The 20,330-nt window shown below is 41.8% G+C and overlaps 1 pseudogene; it reads right to left on the bottom strand.

Moving 5' to 3' along the window:
• Positions 1-3,858: 3,858 nt before the first annotated feature.
• Positions 3,859-20,330, bottom strand: part of LOC115140004 (calcineurin-binding protein cabin-1-like) — a 94,337-nt pseudogene continuing 77,865 nt past the window's right edge.

Genomic DNA, 20,330 nt, shown 5'->3' with positions numbered 1-20,330 from the left:
TCTACTGGTCCTGGGGTCTTTGTTAAGGTCAACAACATCATGAACTCTACCAAGTACCAGGACATTTTAGCTCAAACATGGTTGCTTCTGCGAGGAGGCTGAAAATTGACCGCAAGTGAATCTTCCAGCAAGACAATAACCCCAAACACACATCAAAATCCACAAAGAAATGGTTAATTGACCATAAAAATCTAAATTTTGCAAAGGCCATCTGTCTCCGGACTTGAACCCCATTGGAAACCATGAACCCCATTGGAAACGAGTGGCGCAGCAGTCTAAGGCACTGCATCTCAGCGCAAGAGGCGTCACTACAGTTCCTGGTTTGAATCCAGGCTGTATCACATCCGGGCGTGATTGGGAGTCCCATAGGGCGACGCACAATAGGTTAAATAAATAAAAAACGTTTCAGAAAAAGGCTGTCGTTTTCCTTGTAGGGTGCTAGAGTACTGAAAACAATATACTTTTAAACAAAATCTCATTCTCTGAGCAATTGTATTAATATAAAATAATATTTATTTTTAAAAAATTGAGCATGCAATATAGCTCAAAATTTGTATTATTTATTTTAATATTTTTTGCTCATCTTTATCAATGGTGACAATTATGGATCGGGCTATAGGTAGGTACAGTTGAAGTCAGAAGTTTACATACACTTAGGTTGGAGTCATAAGGTTGGAGTTTTTCAACAGCTCCACAAATTTCTTGTTAACAAACTATACTTTTGGCAAGTCGGTTAGGACATCTACTTTGTGCATGACACAAGTAATTTTTCCAACAATTGTTTACAGACAGGTTATTTCACTAACAATTCACTGTATCACAATTCCAGTGGGTCAGAAGTTTACATACACTAAATTGACCTATTTTAAACAGCTTGGAAAATTCCAGAAAATGATGTCATGGCTCTGGAAGCTTCTGATAGGCTAATTGACAATTTGAGTCAATTGGAGGTGTGCCATGGGAAAATCAAAAGAAATCCGCTAAGACCTCTTTTTAGACCACAAGTCTGGTTCATACTTGGGAGCAATTTCCAAATGCCTGAAGGTACCACGTTCATCTGTACAGACAATAGTACGCAAGTATAAACACCATGGAGCCACGCAGCCGCCATACCGCTCAGGAAGGAGACGCGTTCTGTCTCCTAGAGATGAACGTACTTTGGTGCGAAAAGTGCAAATCAATCCCAGAACAACAGCAAAGGACCTTGTGAAGATGCTGGAAGAAACAGGTACAAAAGTATCTATATCCACAGTAAAATGAGTCCTATGTCAACACAATCTGAAAGGCCGCTCAGCAATGAAGAAGCCACTGCTCCAAAACCGCCATAAAAAAGCCACTGCACATGGGGACAAAGATAGTACTTTGTGGAGAAATGTCCTCTGGTCTGATGAAACAAAAATAACTGTTTGGCCATAATGACCATCGTTATGTTTGGAGGAAAAGGGGGAGGCTTGCAAGCCGAACAACACCATCCCACCCGTGAAGCACGGGGGTAGCAGCATCATGTTGTGGGGGTGCTCTACTGCAGGAGGGACTGGTGCACTTCACAAAATAGTTGGCATCATGAGGGGGGAAATTATGTGGATATATTGAAGCAACATCTCAAGACATCAGTCAGGAAGTTGAAGCTTGGTCGCAATTGGGTCTTCCAAATGGACAATGACCCCAAGCATACGTCCAAAGTTGTGGGAAAATGGCTTAATAACAACAAAGTCAAGGTATTGGAGTGGCCATCACAAAGCCCTGACCGCAATCCTGTAGAAAATTTGTGGGCAGAACTGAAAAAGTGTTTGGGAGCAATGAGGTCTACAAACCTGTCTCAGTTACACCAGCTCTGTCAGGAGGAATGGGCCAAAATTCACCCAACTTATTTTATTATTATTTTACCTTTATTTATACAGTTTTTTCTCATTGAGAATCTCTTTTCCAAGAGAGACCTGGTCCAATAGCAGCAGGGGGAACAACGTTTCAGACAAAACAACTTACATACACTAACACAACATTAAACAAAACTATAAGCACACATACAATACAACAAAAACATTGTACATTAAAAGCACGAAAGTCTTGACTAAAAACAGCTGGCCTAAAAACAATTACACTCTTCTATGATATATATATACGTCGATCAAGTGTTTAAACTCCACCAACGAAACTAGATCATCAAATTTTAAAATGTTCAGGAGAGAATTCCAGGATCACGGAGCTAAGTAACTAAAACTATTTCTACCATGACCTGTTCCAATTATTGGTACTGTTAGAAGCATAAGAGAATGGGACCGTAATTCATATTTATTTACCAACCTGACTAAAAAAGAACAGAGATAAAATGGCATTTCACCCAATATGGTCTTATAAATCAGTGTATACCAGTGTTTAAGCCTACTCAAGGTCAATGACGACCAGCCAACTGTAATGAACCTGAGGGCTGCATGTTATCACTAAAATGTAAAACCGCCAGTAATGTACATTGTACATTGAGGCCTTCCTGGCCTCAAAAGAAAAACAAGCCGTATGCCGGTAATAAACACCTATTTTCAGCTTGAGCTTCCTTATCAAGTTCTCTACATACACAGTGAAGCTCAGCTTATCAACCCACACCCCCAAATATTTGTACACTTTAACCTGCTCTATAGTATGTCCAGCCAATGTAGCAATGGCATGATTAGTAACATGCCTGGCATTTGAAAATACCATGCATTTTGTTTTACCCGAATTTAGAACCAGCTTTAAATCATACAGATTCTGTTGTACGATATTAAATGCTCTTTGGTCATTTTCAAAGGCTTAAGATAAACTACTACCACTTTAATAAAGAACAGTATCATCTGCATAAAAATTAACATCCGCTGTTTCAATAAGATCCCCAATGTTGTTGATATACAAAATGAACAACAGTGGGCCCCAAATATATATCCAAACCCTGCGGAACACCTTATTGTGGGAAGCTTGTGGAAGGCTACCCGATATGTTTGACCCAAGTTAATCAATTTAAAGGCAACGCTACCAATTACTAATTGAGTGTATGTGAACTTCTGACCCACTGGGAATGTGATGAAAGAAATAAAAGCTTAAATAAAGCATTCTCTCTACTATTCTGACATTTCACATTCTTAAAAGAAAGTGGTGATCCTAACTGACCTAAGACAGGGAATTTTCACTAGGATTAAATGTCAGGAATTGTGAAAAACTGAGTTTAAATGTAGGTGGCTAAGGTGTATGTAAACTTCCGACTTCAACTGTAGTTAACTTCTTCCTGTTGACAGACAGACTGAACTGAACAAATCACTTACCAACCCCCTCTGCCCTATCAAGGCTTGGAGAAGAGAGATCTCCAAACTACAACCTAGTGGATGGGGGATCACACATTTGGTCCACCTCATAAGAAAACAAACCTCAAATGTAGCTTTCCTGACAAAGGGGCAAATGACAAACTCACAGCACTTCATAAGAAACTTCTGGAAGTTGCTAATGAAGGCTAATGACTTCCCTCGTGTCAGAGACTTCACACTGAAGTGTACGAGCCCTTTGACTAAAATGTCAGAGAGACAGGGTGGTCTCAACTAGAGGAGATTATGGAGATAGAAAACATGATTGATACACAGGGGACATGTTGGTGGAAAGAGTGACACTTTGCCACAGGTTGTTTTGTTTAGGTCAAACTTCACTGGAATTGTAGTCTGTAGAACTAAATGACATTGAGGTTGTCTTGCCAATTGGTCTAAACTACTGTATACATACAGCTTTTGCAACCAATACATAACCATTACAGCTGCCAGAGGTTGAAGTTCAAACTAAATATGAAAACAAACAGAAAATGTAGGTAATTGAAATAAGAGTTAAAGAGCAAAGACCTGGTATGAGTGTATCAAGTATATTTTTGTTGTGACATCTTTAATGTGGCAAGTCAATATGTAGAGAACAACAACTCCCCAGCCTGAGCTAAGGTTGAAGAGCAGAAGAAAAGCCTTGAACCCAAAGTCACCTTTCAGCCATTCTATATTCCCATAAGAAGCTCAGCAGTAGAAATACAAAACAGTATTTTACACCAAAAAATACAAACATCCATTTACAGATAGTCAAGCAAGACTTGTTTGGGCGGTGTCCTTTACAATTATTAATTCATAATTTCCTCCTTTTTAAAAAGTCTTGTTTTGACAATAAACATACAGTACATATCCTTTTTATAGAAAACAATCTGTAAAAAACATTATATTGTCTTCTGTACAACTGACTAGCTATCCCCATTCAGAGTTTACTTTGAATTTAAACCTATTTACCAAAACTGATCCATCGGGAAGGCATTTTGCCTGAATTAGGAACATCCACACCTTCCCTTACAATGCCAGTGAATTCAGTTAATAAACTGAAGCACAACTGATTAAGTTAAATTGAATTTGTTTCCTAAATTGACTAGAATGGATATGTACTTGTGTACTACCCCAATGCTAAATAAAAACACCCAAACCCTATAAGAGTTGCCTCATTGGAAAATATGTTTTAAGTGTGATGTACAAAAGCTAATTCAGGCTAATCCAAAACATCTCTCTGTCTATTATCCTGAGCAATGCTGGTGACAAGACCTCTTCCTGGTAAAGACTCCTCCAAGCTACAAATCCACACAGAAACAAAGGACAAAATCAAACGAGACTTGAAATAATACAGTGGAGTACAAAAATAGAACAAACAAAAGACATCACACGTGGAAGTGTAAACATATCCATTCTGCTACAGGTTATTAACTTTGGAGAAGTAGGTTCCTCAACATTGCGTTAGGAGGCCCATATAAAAGCCTGGTTTGCAGCTGATGGTCCTCAGTAAATCGTAGTGTCCATGAAAATACAGGTTACATACAAATGTGGGTTTCTTGCAGTTTAGGTTCTTATATCAATGTGTATGGACAAAAGTTGGCTGGCAACAGTTGTATGTTGCCATGGCACATATCATGTTGAAGTACCTCAGTGTGGGATGTTGCATCCCACCAACAAGGATGTAGCTGCAGTTGAAATATAGTAAAAGCAGGCAGAATTTTTGACCCCATTATATATGAAAGATGCATAAATCACAGCCAAGGATGCCAATTGCATTGAAGGCTAAGAATTTGTCTGCATAGCAACAATCCACAAATTCTGACCATTTAACTTACAGTAAGTGTTGATCATCATTCTACACCCTTTCCCATTTTCATGTGAAAGGCTATGGAGACCGGTGTGATGAGTGTAAAATGGCACTTTGCTAAATTGTTGTTGAACTAAAAACATCCCCAGTCATCCACAGTTGGACTTTTCCCATTCAATACAAGATAGACCAACTGCATCAACACAGAGACACTAGCTGCAGTGACATGTACCATTCCATTGTTTCAAGACAAGGTGGAAGGGTTGGCGGTAGTCAGGTCTAGCTCAAATGAGCAGCCTGGGTTTGTTCACTCTTGTAGCTGTGAGAAGGGGACAAGTGGGTGGGGGGGCACAGCTGGTCAGTAGCTCAGATGTCCATGTAATCATCCTCCTCATCTCTCATCTGATTCACTCTCCAGAGAGGACTCCTGGCTGGAGGTCTCCTGCACCTCCAGGGCTGGCTGGCTCAGCGTCTCCTTCACTGTGGCCGCCGACTGGGAGGACAGGATCACGTTCTGGACAGGAACAGGGGACAAAGACAAGGAGGGGTTTAGTCTGACTGAAAGACAGTTTAACAGACAGGGTGAAAAGATAGAAAGTGGCCAGAGATCGATCAATTGATGGAATTGATAGATAGAGCGATAGAAGGGGAAAGAGAGAGGAAGCGGGAAAGTACCTTGAGTCTCTGCTTGGTTTCCTCGGAGATACTTCCTTTGGGGGAGAGCAGGGTGGGTGTAGGCGGGGTGACGGTAATTTCCGGGGGGAACTTGGTGACGGTGGAGGGGATGAAGAGCTTTGGCATGTTGGGGGGGATGCGGGAGCGCACACGACTGGGGTCCAACATCTTAGACTGCTCACTGCCGCCATACAGCTGCTGGTCTGAACATTAGAGATATAGAAAAAAAATGTATTTGACCTTTATTTAACCAGGTAGGCTAGTTGAGAACAAGTTCTCATTTCCAACTGCGACCTGGCCAAGATAAAGCATAGCAGTGTGAACAGACAACAACACAGAGTTACACATGGAGTAAACAATAAAGTCAATAACACAGTAGAGAAATAAAATAGTCTATATACAGTGTGTGCAAAAGGCATGGGAAGGTAGGCAATAAATAGGCCATAGGAGCGAATAATTAAAATTTAGAAGATTAACACTGGAGTGATAAATGATCAGATGATGATGTGCAAGTAGAGATACCGGTGTGCAAAAGAGCAGAAAAGTACATAAATAAAAACAGTATGGGGATGAGGTAGGTAAATTGGGTGGGCTATTTACAGATGGACTATGTACAGCTGCAGCAATCGGTTGCTCTGCTCAGATAGCAGATGTTTAAAGTTGGTGAGGAAAATAAAAGTCTCCAACTTCAGCGATTTTTGCAATGCGTTCCAGTCACAGGCAGTAGAGAACTGGAAGGAAAGGCGGCCAAATGAGGTGTTGGCTTTAGGGATGATCAGTGAGATACACCTGATGGAGCGCGTGCTACGGGTGGGTGTTGCCATCGTGACCAGTGAACTGAGATAAGGCGGAGCTTTACCTAGCATGGACTTGTAGATGACCTGGAGCCAGTGGGTCTGGCGACGAATATGTAGCGAGGGCCAGCCGACTAGAGCATACAGGTCGCAGTGGTGGGTGGTATAAGGTGCTTTAGTAACAAAACGGATGGCACTGTGATAAACTGCATCTATTGGAAGCTATTGGAAGCTATTTTGTAGATGACATCGCCGAAGTCGAGGATAGGTAGGACAGTCAGTTTTACTAGGGTAAGTTTGGCGGCGTGAGTGAAGGAGGTTTTGTTGCAAAATAGAAAGCCGACTCTAGATTTGATTTTGGATTGGAGATGTTTGATATGAGTCTGGAAGGAGAATTTACAGTCTAGCCAGACACCTAGGTACTTATAGATGTCCACATATTCTAGGTAGGAACCATCCAGGGTGGTGATGCTGGTCGGGCGTGCGGGTGCAGACAGCGAACGGTTGAAAAGCAAGCATTTGGTTTTACTAGCATTTAAGAGCAGTTGGAGGCCACGGAAGGAGTGTTGTATGGCATTGAAGCTCGTTTGGTTGGCCGAGGTTGGATTAGCCAGGAGGAAGGCATGGCCAGCTGTTGAAAAATGCTTGTTGAAGTTTTCGATTATCATGGATTTATCGGTGGTGACCGTGTTACCTAGCCTCAGTGCAGTGGGCAGCTGGGAGGAGGTGCCCTTGTTCTCCATGGACTTTACAGTGTCCCAGAACTTTTTGGAGTTAGAGCTACAGGATGCAAATTTCTGCTTGAAAAAGCTGGCCTTTGCTTTCCTGACTGACTGCGTGTATTGGTTCCTGACTTCCCTGAACATTATGAGAACTTCTAACAAGGATCCTGTCCTCCACTTACTAGAATTCTTACTTTCCCGCTTGGTATTTCCTGGTTGTAAATGTTCTTACCTAAGCAGGTTTGTGTGGTACTACAGGAAGCAGGCTCGTCATGGGGCCAGCCTGCAGCCTCCTGCCCTGTGGACACAGTGGCCAGCTTCATCTGTTGGCACAGATGAGACTCCTGCTGTCTGTAGGACAGTCCTTCTGCAGGCTCCTCAAGTTCATCTGGAGAAACAACCACGTCACATGACCTGGCTGGGTCACAATCCATACATCATCCAAACACACCAGCATAGAGAAGAAAGACAAGATGACAGGCTCTCACTCATACTTCTGAGGTTAGCGGAATAATCCATTTCAGACTGATTTAATATGCAGTGCACTATACTATAACAACAATGTTTGTAATGACCAACATTAACATGAGCTTACTGGAACATAAATGTAATTTCTATACACAGACAAACACTGGTTTCAAATATTGTTCCAGGCTGCCATAACAGACCCCGCAATGAAAGCTGGAGGCAGATAGGATATATGAGGGAGGGTAATGCCTCAGCCTGCCTGCCTGTGAGAATAACATCCCCATGTAGCAACGTACAATAGCGCTAGCAGCACTGACAACAAATACAATAATCCCACTCCCTCTCTACCCAACCTCTTCATTCAGGTTGCCTGGGAAACCATTGGTAGATTGCAGTGCCAAGCTGCCCAATGCTGAGCACTGATCTCCTTAACCTCATGTATGTGTGTGCGCGTGTGTGTGTGTGGATGATATCCTCCTTGAATCCTTAAAGATTTCATGTACTCAACAATCAGGATTGTAAACTAAAGAGGCTTGACACAGTTGTGTCATACAGAAACAATGCATCATCAGGAGAACAGTGTTCAAATTTAAAGACAGATCATTATTTTATACACTTCCATCTGCAAGTGTCAACTGATGTACTATTACCAGGGAGACATAAGTGACTTACTAAAACAGAAACCATTCAATCAGTTCATAGTGTACAGTAGTTACGTAACACAGCTCTGAGTGGGCAAGTGTGCCCCCTGCTGGCTGTCTATATAATTACAGCGAGAGAGCAGCTTTGACAGTCATTTATCCTTCTCCCCTAGAGCAGCAGGTACCACGCAGGGAATCAAACTGCAGATACAGCACAGTGAACACAACCAGTTTGCAGCAAAATTACTGCGGGTGTTACAAATCAATTCACATTACACTATATTCTCCAAAGAGGAACTACACAATTGTAATTCAAATGTTTGATGACCATGTCCTCTTTGTAGCAGCATACTTTAAACTGCTTTAGAGTCTGTTTTCAAACAGAACAGGCAGTTTCACTGCTGTGCATTGTGAAATGTACTGAGATGAGGAGGGATGAAACCGACCTGTTTGGGGGTTGAAGGCCATAGTTGAAGCAGGGTGGATGGGCAGGGGGGCTCTCCTGTGCTCGGGCTGCTCGTGGGAGCCGCTGGCTGGAGGTCTGGGCACCTTGCCCAGGGGCTCGTACTGGAGTTTGGCTTGGCTGTCCTGGATCTGGATGGACAGAGGGTGGCAGGCAGTGTGGCTGAGCAAGACCGGGGTTGGCAGAGAGGCAGGGAAGAAGATGTCGCGGTTATCCTTAGTGTACTTGGGTGTTGTCGGGGCATCACCGGCAGACTGAGAAAGATAAAGACAGAGTGTGGTAATAAGGAGGAGCGCCTGACCTTGAGTGCCCATCTGCAGTAGAATCTTCTTTCCCCTGTACAGATACTGTAGATAGAACACTGAGAACTGCATATCTGCTTCCCTGGAGGGAAAAATGTCCCAGACAGAACCACCGTAGAAATCGGTTGAGTCAACATAGCTGATACCATCTCACTGTTTACAGTTAGATGATACTATTACGCTGGCTTTATGCTAGAGCAGTGTCCTGTGGAGGTCTTACTTCTCTGTGTTGCCAGAAGACACCGACCCTACCGGGTCTGAACACAATCATGGTTGCTTTAAGACACAGTGGAGCCGGTGCGAGATATGGGTCTGAAAACGTACCTCAATGCAGGGATGGGATATGCCACTTTACTCCAAATTGTACCTTCGAGGCATCAATGTAGATAAAGGTAACATTTGGAGTACAGTGGCATATCCCATCCCTGCACTGAAGTACGTTTTCCGACCCATATCTCATGCCGGCTCCAAGGTGTCTTAAAGTAACCATGATTGCGTTCTGTCCCCAGTGCAGCTCAGTGTAAATGGTCGGTATCTTCTGGCATGTTTTGAGGACCAATCAAACACAAGAGCTGCACAAACAACTGCTGTCATGGCAACCAGGAAGAACACAGCCAATGGCAAACGGTATGAATACAGATTCTGTTCAGTTTCCCCTCTGAAAGAGGAGAGCATTGGACTGAATACCATCTCTTCTTTTAAAAGTACCCGAATAGGAGGGAGACATTGGATAACTGGGAAGGAGGAATTAGAGGCAGGGCACTGATAATGATATACAGAAGTATATAATAGTATCATGACTTATTTCCAAGTTATGGCAATGTGACTACCAAGCACAGCCATAGCTACATATCAAGTTGAAGGCCGACCGGACTAAATTATCCTTATCACTGCGATTTTAAAATAATCAGTTCAAGGACATACACGAGTGTACAAAACATTAGGAACACCTGCCCTTTCTATGACATACAGTTTCCCATGTGTATCAAGAATGGTCAACCACCCAAAGGACGTCCAGACAATTTGACAACTGTGGGAAACATGGGAGTCAACATGGGCCAGCACCCTGTTGAGTGAGTCCATGCCCCAAGGAATTGAGGCTGTTCTGATGGCAAAATGGGGGTACAACAATGCAATATTAGGTGGGTGTTCCTAATGTTTTGTACACTCAGTGTACATCTGGTGTATTTTTAAAATTATTATATATATATATATATATATTCTACACATCTGGTGTATTAAAAGCAATTAAATTGTTTATGACACAATACATACACACAAACGACAGCATGCAGACGCATTCAAACATCCACATCACCACCACTGCCCAGACCTGCCTGCTCCACACCCACATCTCCAGTGCCTGCATCACTCTCTGCCACATGGCCACAAACTGCACCATTTAGTGTCTCTCCATCGCCCACGCATTTTCAACATTTAGATAATAAGCCCAGCATTTCCAGACGGGAGATGACAAGTGCCGGATTGCTTCCTGTTGATTTCAGTCCACATCACCACCACTGCCCAGATCTACATCCAGTTGTTTGCCACATCAAGATGATTGACGCATTTTCAAAATTTAGATAATAAAGCATTTATCATCCAACCCAAGATGATTGGGTGGGGTATCTCACTGCACCCTCATATTACATGTCTTGAAATACGCAGACAGACTGATTAAAAGGAACATTTACATTGTGATACTTCTGACAGCCAACTTTCTAGCTCCGCCCATAACTTTTGGACTTTATAACATTCCCAGTAGACATGGATTATTGAGTCATTGCTAGTTTTACACTTAAGACATGGCTGCCATTGTGCTGTAGAATTTGTGAATTTTGTCTCTTGAAAAATCAATTATATACATGAGTTTATACTGGATTAAGTGTGAATTTTCAATAACTGTAGTTTGTAAGTTATGTTCCAACATTCCCTCCATCTTCTGCCAATATCAGTTATTTTTTGTCTTGGTTCCAATAGTTTATATTTTTTAGAAGAGATTGTCAGTTGGATAGGCTCTCTGCAAGGTTTTGTATATCTTTTCTATTACATGAATATCCTTTTTCTGACTCAAATATGATTCCCTTAAGATTGCTCTGATGTCGAAGAGATTTCACATCGAAGTTGTGATATAAAACGTTTAAGTTGCATGTACTTGAAAATATGTACATTGGTCAGTCCAAAATTGATTTTTAATTCTGTAATTGAAATAAATGTATTTCCTATTACCAAGTCATTTACTGTTTCTATGCCTTTAGTTTTCCATGTGTACCAATTTATCGGTGAATTCTGAAAAGCTATCCAAAGATTGTTCCATAGGGTTGTGCTTTTAGGGAGTAATATTGGTTCCTGTAGAATAATGTGTCATTTTCTTCCATATTGTTATAGTGTTGTTAACTATTAAGCTGTTAATGTTTTTAGCTTTATCCTTTGAAAATCGACATGTGAAAAAATTCTGGGGATGAGCATGTGCATGTTGCTCCTCTCTTTAGTGCAAGTAAAAGCCTTAGCGAGCTGATACAATTCCAAGTCTGGAAGGTTAAAACCACCCTCAGACTTAGGAATATGTCAAACTTTCCTTTTTATTTTATGAGTTTTATTTGCCAATATTAAGTCTTATGACGAGTATACTTTTTAAAGAATGTCTTCGGTGGGGTAATACCAAGAACAAATATAAAATCTTTTCGATCCAAGCCATTCTGAAGAGCTTTATTTGTACCTGTAAGATTTATGGGAAGATTGTTCCATTTAATTAGATCTGCTTTCATATTGTTGAGTAATGCGATAAAGTTATCTTTATATATTTGTTGTCACTTATTAAGCATCCAAAGTATTTCATATTTTTGTGGTCCATTTAAAGGATTGCTGTAGATGAGCTATTATTTTTCTTATTACCATTATTTAGTTTTATTCCACGTAAATGTAATATCTTTTTGTATTCAGATGTATTTATTTTTTTTAGCAAGGGGGCATCGAGTTTTCAATATTGGTCAGGTATATCAGGAGATCATGTGCAAATAAGTTTAGTTAAAATTCATGTTTACCAATACCTGTTACATTTGGATCCTCTCTAATTCTTTCTGCAATCGGTTAAATTGCCAGTGCAAACAGGAGGGGTCAGAGAGGACAACCCTGTCTTGTATCCCTTTTTAAAGCAATTTCAGTTGTATTATTTGTGTATATTTCTTCTTTAGGACATGTATATAATATGTTTTATTTATTTATTATTTCAGCTGGAAAGTTGAAAATGTCATAATTTTTGAATAGAAAAGGCCATTCAAGCCTTTTCGGCATCAACAGCCATTATTGATAAATCTATATCTCGTTTCTTAGCATATTGTATTAAGCTGAAACATGTTCTTGTATTCGTTTGGGTCCATTTTTAAAATACACTTTTTGAACTATATGTATCAGGTTTTTTTATATTTTTATTTCACCTTTATTTAACCAGGTTGGCCAGTTGAGGACAAGTTCTCATTTACAACTGCCACTTGGCCAATATAAAGCAACGTGTTGCGACAAAAACAAACGTACAGTCAAAAACACAAAACAAAAGAAAAATAGAAACATCTATGTAGTGTGTGCAAATGTAGAAGAGGCAGGTTGCAGGAGAGCATGTTCAGTCCATAGATGGAAAATGAGATAAAAAATATATATGATGAAAATTATATATACAAGGGACGGACAAGACAATCAAAACAGACATCCCACTGCTACGCCATCTTGGAGGTCTGGTAAGACTTTTGCCATTGTATTACTTATCAGCTTTTCATTGTGACAATTTATTAAACTGGGTCTGTAAGCAGCAGGGGACTCTCCAGATGTTCCTGGTTTTATTATAACTGAAATAACTGTTTGATACATGGAACCAGGAAGCACTGAACTGAGTGACATGTGTGCTGTCATTTGTGTAAATAGGGGCACTACTTTGTCCCAAAATATTAAATAGAATTCTATGGGAAAGCTGTCCAATTCCTGGGGCTTTTTTCCCACGCAAATCTTTTAACAGTGTCTAATATTTGTCTTTGGGTGATTTCCGTTATTCTTTTTTGTCAGCTGATAATTTCTTCAGGGTTGTTGAGTCTAAGGCGGCTGTAGGATCAGTCAAACGGTTGTTTAATTCTGATTCATATAGATTTTCATAGAACCTTTTAAAATGGTCAATACTCATGTATACTGTGTGATTATAGGTGCAAACTACTAGACGATGGAAACTGCATAAAGCAAGCTGTGCCGTATTTGTTCTATTGTCCAATTGCAGTTGTTCCCCCCTTTTAGTCTTAAATTCATATGAACAAGTACAGTACAGGGTTTCTGTAATTCGACGGGTCATTCATCCTCCATAGGGTCTCAGGTTGGAAAACCTCATAGCCCACTGAGTGTTTATCAGACTTATCAGAATTGAACATACAGTTCAATACAGTTGATTTTACCTTCATTTAAGTAGACAAGTCAGTTAAGAACAAATTCTTATTTACAATGACGGCCTAGGAACAGTGGGTTAACTGCCTTGTTCTGGGAAGGACGACAGATTTTTTACCTTATCAGCTCGGGGATTCGATCTTACAACCTTTCGGTTACTAGTCTAACCACTAGGCTACCTGCCGCCCCAGTTCACATCATTGCCCTACTATGTAAACAGAGGACATTCTGAAAAGGAAAATGAATAACTTAAGTGGGGTAAGGAAATGTTCAGCCTATAACTAGTTGGTTATAAATTACACATACCATTTGATTAGCTAGATGATCTCGAGTTGATAGCAAGCTAGCTGGTAATTAGCTGGCTGGCTTTCTATGGGCTGAACAATGCTAGGTAACATTAGTTACTACTTTTTATTTTCTTTAGTTGCTACTTGCTAGCCGCAAGATCGTAATGTTTAACAGGATGCAGTTGTCTAATATGTCACTCGTTTTAGTATAGACAGGTTGTTATGTTTTGAAAATGTGTGTGATGATTTGTGTGCTCTATTCATGTTAGCAGCAAACGATGCCCAAACTCCGAAGGTTTGTGCTAGCTACTGTGTGTTTACTGCTAGCTACTGTGTGCTGGCTTGAAGCGGAAGGGCTGGAGCAGTCCTATGTAAAACAATAGATCCTGATTCATTCAGTCTTGAAGTCTGAGGACACAGTCTCTTCATTATCGTCACTTCTTGCCGACACATCAAAGCAGCTGTTCCAGAACTCAAGTCAAGGACGTATAGAGGCTAGTGTTAACAAGACTATGCAGTACCGCGGTCGACCTTGAACTGCCGTGGCTTCAATGATAGGGGACAGGGGCCCTTTTATTTATTTTATTTCACCTTTATTTAAGGCCCTGACCTCAAGGGGGCCCCCATTGATTTTGTTAGTCACTCTCACTCAGATATCATATTAACATAGCATAAGTCATGGCAAAATGTGTAGAATTGCAGGAAATTAGCTGTAAAACTTCAACAACAAAAAGTTTTGTAAAGCAAACTTGTGTTTACCTTTTGTTAATAAAATACCTTTTCTGCAAACAGATCCCTCTGTACTTATTAATAGTTTTTAATCCCAGTGCAGAGTTAATGTGTAGCAGATAATTGTAGAGCTAACAGGCTGTGTTTGTTGATCAACTGTGGTGAATGAAGCAACCAATGTGATAATGGCTGCAGTACTTATTGCTTTTTTCCCTGTTTTCCAAATAGCATTTTATAGATTTTAAATTGTTTAGAAATGCAGTAAATGAGCATTCAATTTTCCTAAAAGCCCAGAACTCATTAAAACTCAGACACTGGCTACAAGGTTGCCACAAAACAACCGCACTGCTAAAGCTAACTCTCTCTCCTCTGCTCTCATCCTTCTAGACCTATCGGCTGCCTTCGATACTGTGAACCATCAGATCCTCCTCTCCACCCTCTCCGAGTTGGGCATCTCCGGCGCGGCCCACGCTTGGATTGCGTCCTACCTGACAGGTCGCTCCTACCAGGTGGCGTGGCGAGAATCTGTCTCCTCACCACGCGCTCTCACCACTGGCGTCCCCCAGGGCTCTGTTCTAGGCCCTCTCCTATTCTCGCTATACACCAAGTCACTTGGCTCTGTCATAACCTCACATGGTCTCCTATCATTGCTATGCAGACGACACACAATTAATCTTCTCCTTTCCCCCTTCTGATGACCAGGTGGCGAATCGCATCTCTGCATGTCTGGCAGACATATCAGTGTGGATGACGGATCACCACCTCAAGCTGGACCTCGGCAAGACGGAGCTGCTCTTCCTCCCGGGGAAGGACTGCCCGTTCCATGATCTCGCCATCACGGTTGTGTCCTCCTCCCAGAGCGCTAAGAACCTTGGCGTGATCCTGGACAACACCCTGTCGTTCTCAACTAACATCAAGGCAGTGGCCCGTTCCTGTAGGTTCATGCTCTACAACATCCGCAGAGTACGACCCTGCCTCACACAGGAAGCGGCGCAGGTCCTAGCACTTGTCCAGGCACTTGTCATCTCCCGTCTGGATTACTGCAACTCGCTGTTGGCTGGGCTCCCTGCCTGTGCCATTAAACCCCTACAACTCATCCAGAACGCCGCAGCCCGTCTGGTGTTCAACCTTCCCAAGTTCTCTCACGTCACCCCGCTCCTCCGCTCTCTCCACTGGCTTCCAGTTGAAGCTCGCATCCGCTACAATACCATGGTGCTTGCCTACGGAGCTGTGAGGGGAACGGCACCTCAGTACCTCCAGGCTCTGATCAGGCCCTACACCCAAACAAGGGCACTGCGTTCATCCACCTCTGGCCTGCTCGCCTCCCTACCACTGACGAAGTACAGTTCCCGCTCAGCCCAGTCAAAACTGTTCGCTGCTCTGGCCCCCCAATGGTGGAACAAACTCCCTCACGACGCCAGGACAGCGGAGTCAATCACCACCTTCCGGAGACACCTGAAACCCCACCTCTTTAAGGAATACCTAGGATAGGATAAAGTAATCCTTCTCACCCCCCTTAAAAGATTTAGATGCACTATTGTAAAGTGGCTGTTCCACTGGATGTCATAAGGTGAACGCACCAATTTGTAAGTCGCTCTGGATAAGAGCGTCTGCTAAATGACTTAAATGTAAATGTCTGGATAAGTCAGCTGATCTACTGATAACATAGCTCACCACAATGGTATTTGCTTCTCAGGATCCCACCTCAGGGATTTCTAGTCAAATCCTGCTCTGAGTCATTAATAACGAGGCTCCCTGGGGGATTCACACAGGCTTCAACAAACAAACCAACCAACCCCCCAAACTCCAACTGCAATAGACCCACCACACAGCACAGCACAGCTCAACACAGACCAACAGCAGCAGCTCCTACAGGTTTCCACCGCTAGCTGTGAAGCTTCTTATTTCAGGAATTATACATAAAAGCATTAGAACACAATAAAGACCCTTTTCTCTGAGAAACAGTACCTGAGAGCACTGCAGCAGACTCTGTGTAGCCTAGTTCGTATCCACCATTCGTTGTGTATCATATGAAGACTGCTTACAGCCAGACTGGTCTCAAAGTCAGATTCAGACCATGGATGGTCCCTTCTGCAATTACTGAGATGGGGTTTGAAAGCAGCTTATCAGTTCTGTGTAGGTCATCTCCTGTTCTGATCATCTTTTTATTATTATCACATTTTAATGAAATTGCCTCTAAATAAGTTCAAGGCTGTCATTGTTTCTTTGAGAGCCAAAGCTCCATATTGTTCCTTGACTTAGTCTGTGAATGCAGCAGGTGGCACTGAAGTGTTTGAGATGTGACCGGACTTTTTGATAAGGAGGGCGTAACTCTGAGTAGAGTACCAATGAGACAATGGTCAGAGGTACAGGTGAGGGAAAACAATGGACGGACACAAAATAGACCCTCACAAAATAGTGCAAATAAGTCTAAAGTAAATTAATGGGGGAAACAGCAAGATATTATGATGAATCCTCTCAAAACACGACTAGCAGATCCTCCCACCCACACGAGTAACGCCCAGGTCCCTGCAGGGGAGTTACTTAGCCTTATGCCAACCTCTCCCCAGGTGTGAACTCTGACTCAACAAAGAGCCTAGATGTACAATAACAACTTCTGTACTTTAAAGGTGCTATACATATATTTTTTTATTTATTGTAATTTCATAAAATGTCAATATATCTGCAGTTAACTCGGGCTCTCGAGTGGCGCAGTGGTGTCAGACACTGCATCTCAGTGCAAGAGGTGTCACTTTAGTCCCTGGTTTGAATCCAGGCTGTATCGTATCTGGCCGTGATTGGGAGTCCCATAGGTGGGCGCACAACTGGTCCAGCGTTGGCCGGGGTAGGCCGTCATTGTAAATAATCATTTGTTCTTAACTGACTTGCCTAGTTAAATAAATGAATTAAAAATAGTGGAATGATTGTGTTCCACAGTATTACTTACCCGCCAGGGTTGTGATATTCGCCAATTGATTTCTCTGGCCGGAGCGGCATTTGAAAACACTATTCAGTGTAGGGAATCATTGAACCATCTAAGTTGCTGTGAAATATTTAGCAATTCACCTAGCAATAGGTTGCATTCCAACCAAATCTTATCCTATTTCCCCGTAACATGTTGGAGACTTGCGCTTGACCCTTTATTTTCGGTTTTGGTCCATCAGCTTCAAATATATTTATTGGTTATTGGAAATATATTTCACAGAGATGTAGATGGTACAAGGATTCCCTACATTATTCAGCGCTTGTTTTCTCACAAACTAAAATTGAGCGAACAGCGTAGCATTTTAGCAACCAGGAAAAGACCAAGCGAATGCCACTAGATAATACAGCCAAAGTCAGAACAGCTTTCCCATTTTGACAAGAGATGACTCTCCAGCGGGAGAAATCAATAGGCAAATATCACAGCCAATCACAACACTGGGGGGTTAGTAATACTGTGAAATATCATTCCACTATTACTGCAGATAGATATTTTATGAAATTACAATGCAGAAATAAAAATAAATCCTGGGTAGCACCTTTAAAAATGACATAAAATGAACACCCCCACCTGCCAAATGTGGGAAGATTTTGGCATTGGCGGGTAAAATATTTTACCAGCCACGTTGGCGGTTGGTCAGGGCTTCACACTTAGAGCATTTGTGAATAAAAATAGTAAAGTATGATCACATTTATAGTAAAATAAATGGAGAAGCTGTTCTCAAAAGTAAGACGTTTTGTTTTATAGCTGGTGAATTAATCACACAGTCAAAGAACTACGAATCCTATATAGCCCTGTATCCCCCTTTCCCTTCCCCCTTACGCTGCAACACTGCCTGCATGGGGTCTATACTCAGGTGAAGAAATAAGTGAAAGATACAATTTTAGAAGTGCACAAGCATAAAAGTTGGTCTAATTTACTTGAAACGGAAGTCTACTACAGTGAGACTTTGTCCTTGTGTTTCTTGGCTATTTACACTGTTTTGTTTACCAGCTAGGTTGTTTTTCTATGTTTGAGTTTCAACTGCTAGGGAAGAGAAGACAACGCTTCTACTAGTCCTGTGGTCACCAACCTAGTCGATCGCCAAACATTTATGTAAAAACGATAATGCCCTGTGTCCTATATTTTTTTATTCGTCTCGAGCTGTTGGCATTAGGTACACCCAATTCATGCGCCGGATAGCAAACTGTTGCCATTTTGAACCATTTCAAGTGTCTGAAGGTACAAACTCTGCCTTCCCTGCGTGCCCAGAGAGCAAATCAAGTGCACAATAGGTTTACCGCTGGCCAATCGGATGGTTCAGATCACCGTGTCTGCAGTAATTTAGAAGGCATAAAAGAAAGCAACAGAAAAATGTATACTGTGAGATTTCAAAACCATCACTAGAGAGAAATTGTCAAGGAATCCAGAAGATATCTGCTGTTTTTATTTATTTATTTAACAATGCATCGGCAGGGCAATTCAAGCAAGCCAATATGCGGTGATAATATATTGGGTCTATCGCTTACTGGACAATCTTCATTGCTACAGTACTGTTTTTAAATGGTTAATGTTCCATAGTCTTGTGTTTAAAACAAATCTGAGTGGTAGATCTTGGCTTGCAATTTGACTCAGAAAAGGTCGGTGACAGGCACAAACATGACTAGTCACGCTACCACGGTAACTTCCCGCCCTTTTTTTAATGTCTTTTTTATTTAACAAGGCAGTTGAGAACAAATTCTTATTTACAATGACGGCCTAGGAACAGAGGGTTAACTGCCTTGTTCAGGGGCAGAACGACAGATTATTACCTTGTCAGCTCGAGGATTCGCTCTAGCAACCTTAGGGTTAATAGTCCAAAGCTCTAACCTCGAGGCTACCTGCCGCCCCTAAACAGGCAGGTGAACATTTTTGGCTCATCTGTGATATTTTGGACACTAGTTACTTCTTACTAGTAATACATTTAATTGTTTTAGAAACATGTTGATCAGTTTGTGTATTTTGGCTGGTACAAAATCTGTGTCTGGTAGATATTGAAATCTATTGGGTTTTCCTTTGAATTAAGACCTAGACAGCCAGGTGAGGGGAGTTCTTTACTAATTCATGACTTAATTAATCAATCAAGTACAAGGGAGGAGCGAAAACCTGCCTCCGTGGAATGGGTTTGACACGTGATCTAGGGCAAGTTTTCCCAAACTCGGTCCTGGGCCCCCTCCCTGGGTGCACGTTTTGTTTTTTGCCCTAGCACTACACAGCTGATTCAAATAGTCAAAGCTTGATAATGAGTTGGTTAATTTAATCAGCTGTGTAGTGCTAGGGAATAAGAAAAAAAGTGCACCCAGCAGGGGCCCCCAGGACTGAGTTTGGGAAACCCTGACCTAGGGGATGCTAGGCTACGTTGTAGGAATCTTCCGTCTCAGGTGTGAACAGGTGACAGGGAGTAGGTTGCAGTGAGCAGAGGATCACCCAGAAGTCATCTTCTGCTCTTCTGTATTATCCCTTCCAAATCATAACCACTAGAATAGTGACTAGACCTTGAATACAAACGATAATGTCAATCAGGTCGAAACATGGAGAAGTGAGAAGAAACCCATGGGTAACCTGGATGTGGTGTGATAAATGGGACAAACTGATTACAGCGGACCTCATGCACACTTATGAAACCCTCCTGCTTGGATCCAGCATCAAAATCTGATCTACATCATGACTTGTAATGCACATGCATACACTGAGCTTTTATAAGGCCA

Source organism: Oncorhynchus nerka, linkage group LG13 (genome assembly GCF_034236695.1).
Source record: "Oncorhynchus nerka isolate Pitt River linkage group LG13, Oner_Uvic_2.0, whole genome shotgun sequence".
In the NCBI taxonomy this organism is placed as follows: domain Eukaryota; kingdom Metazoa; phylum Chordata; class Actinopteri; order Salmoniformes; family Salmonidae; genus Oncorhynchus; species Oncorhynchus nerka.
This window is presented reverse-complemented; position numbering and strand designations above follow the sequence as displayed.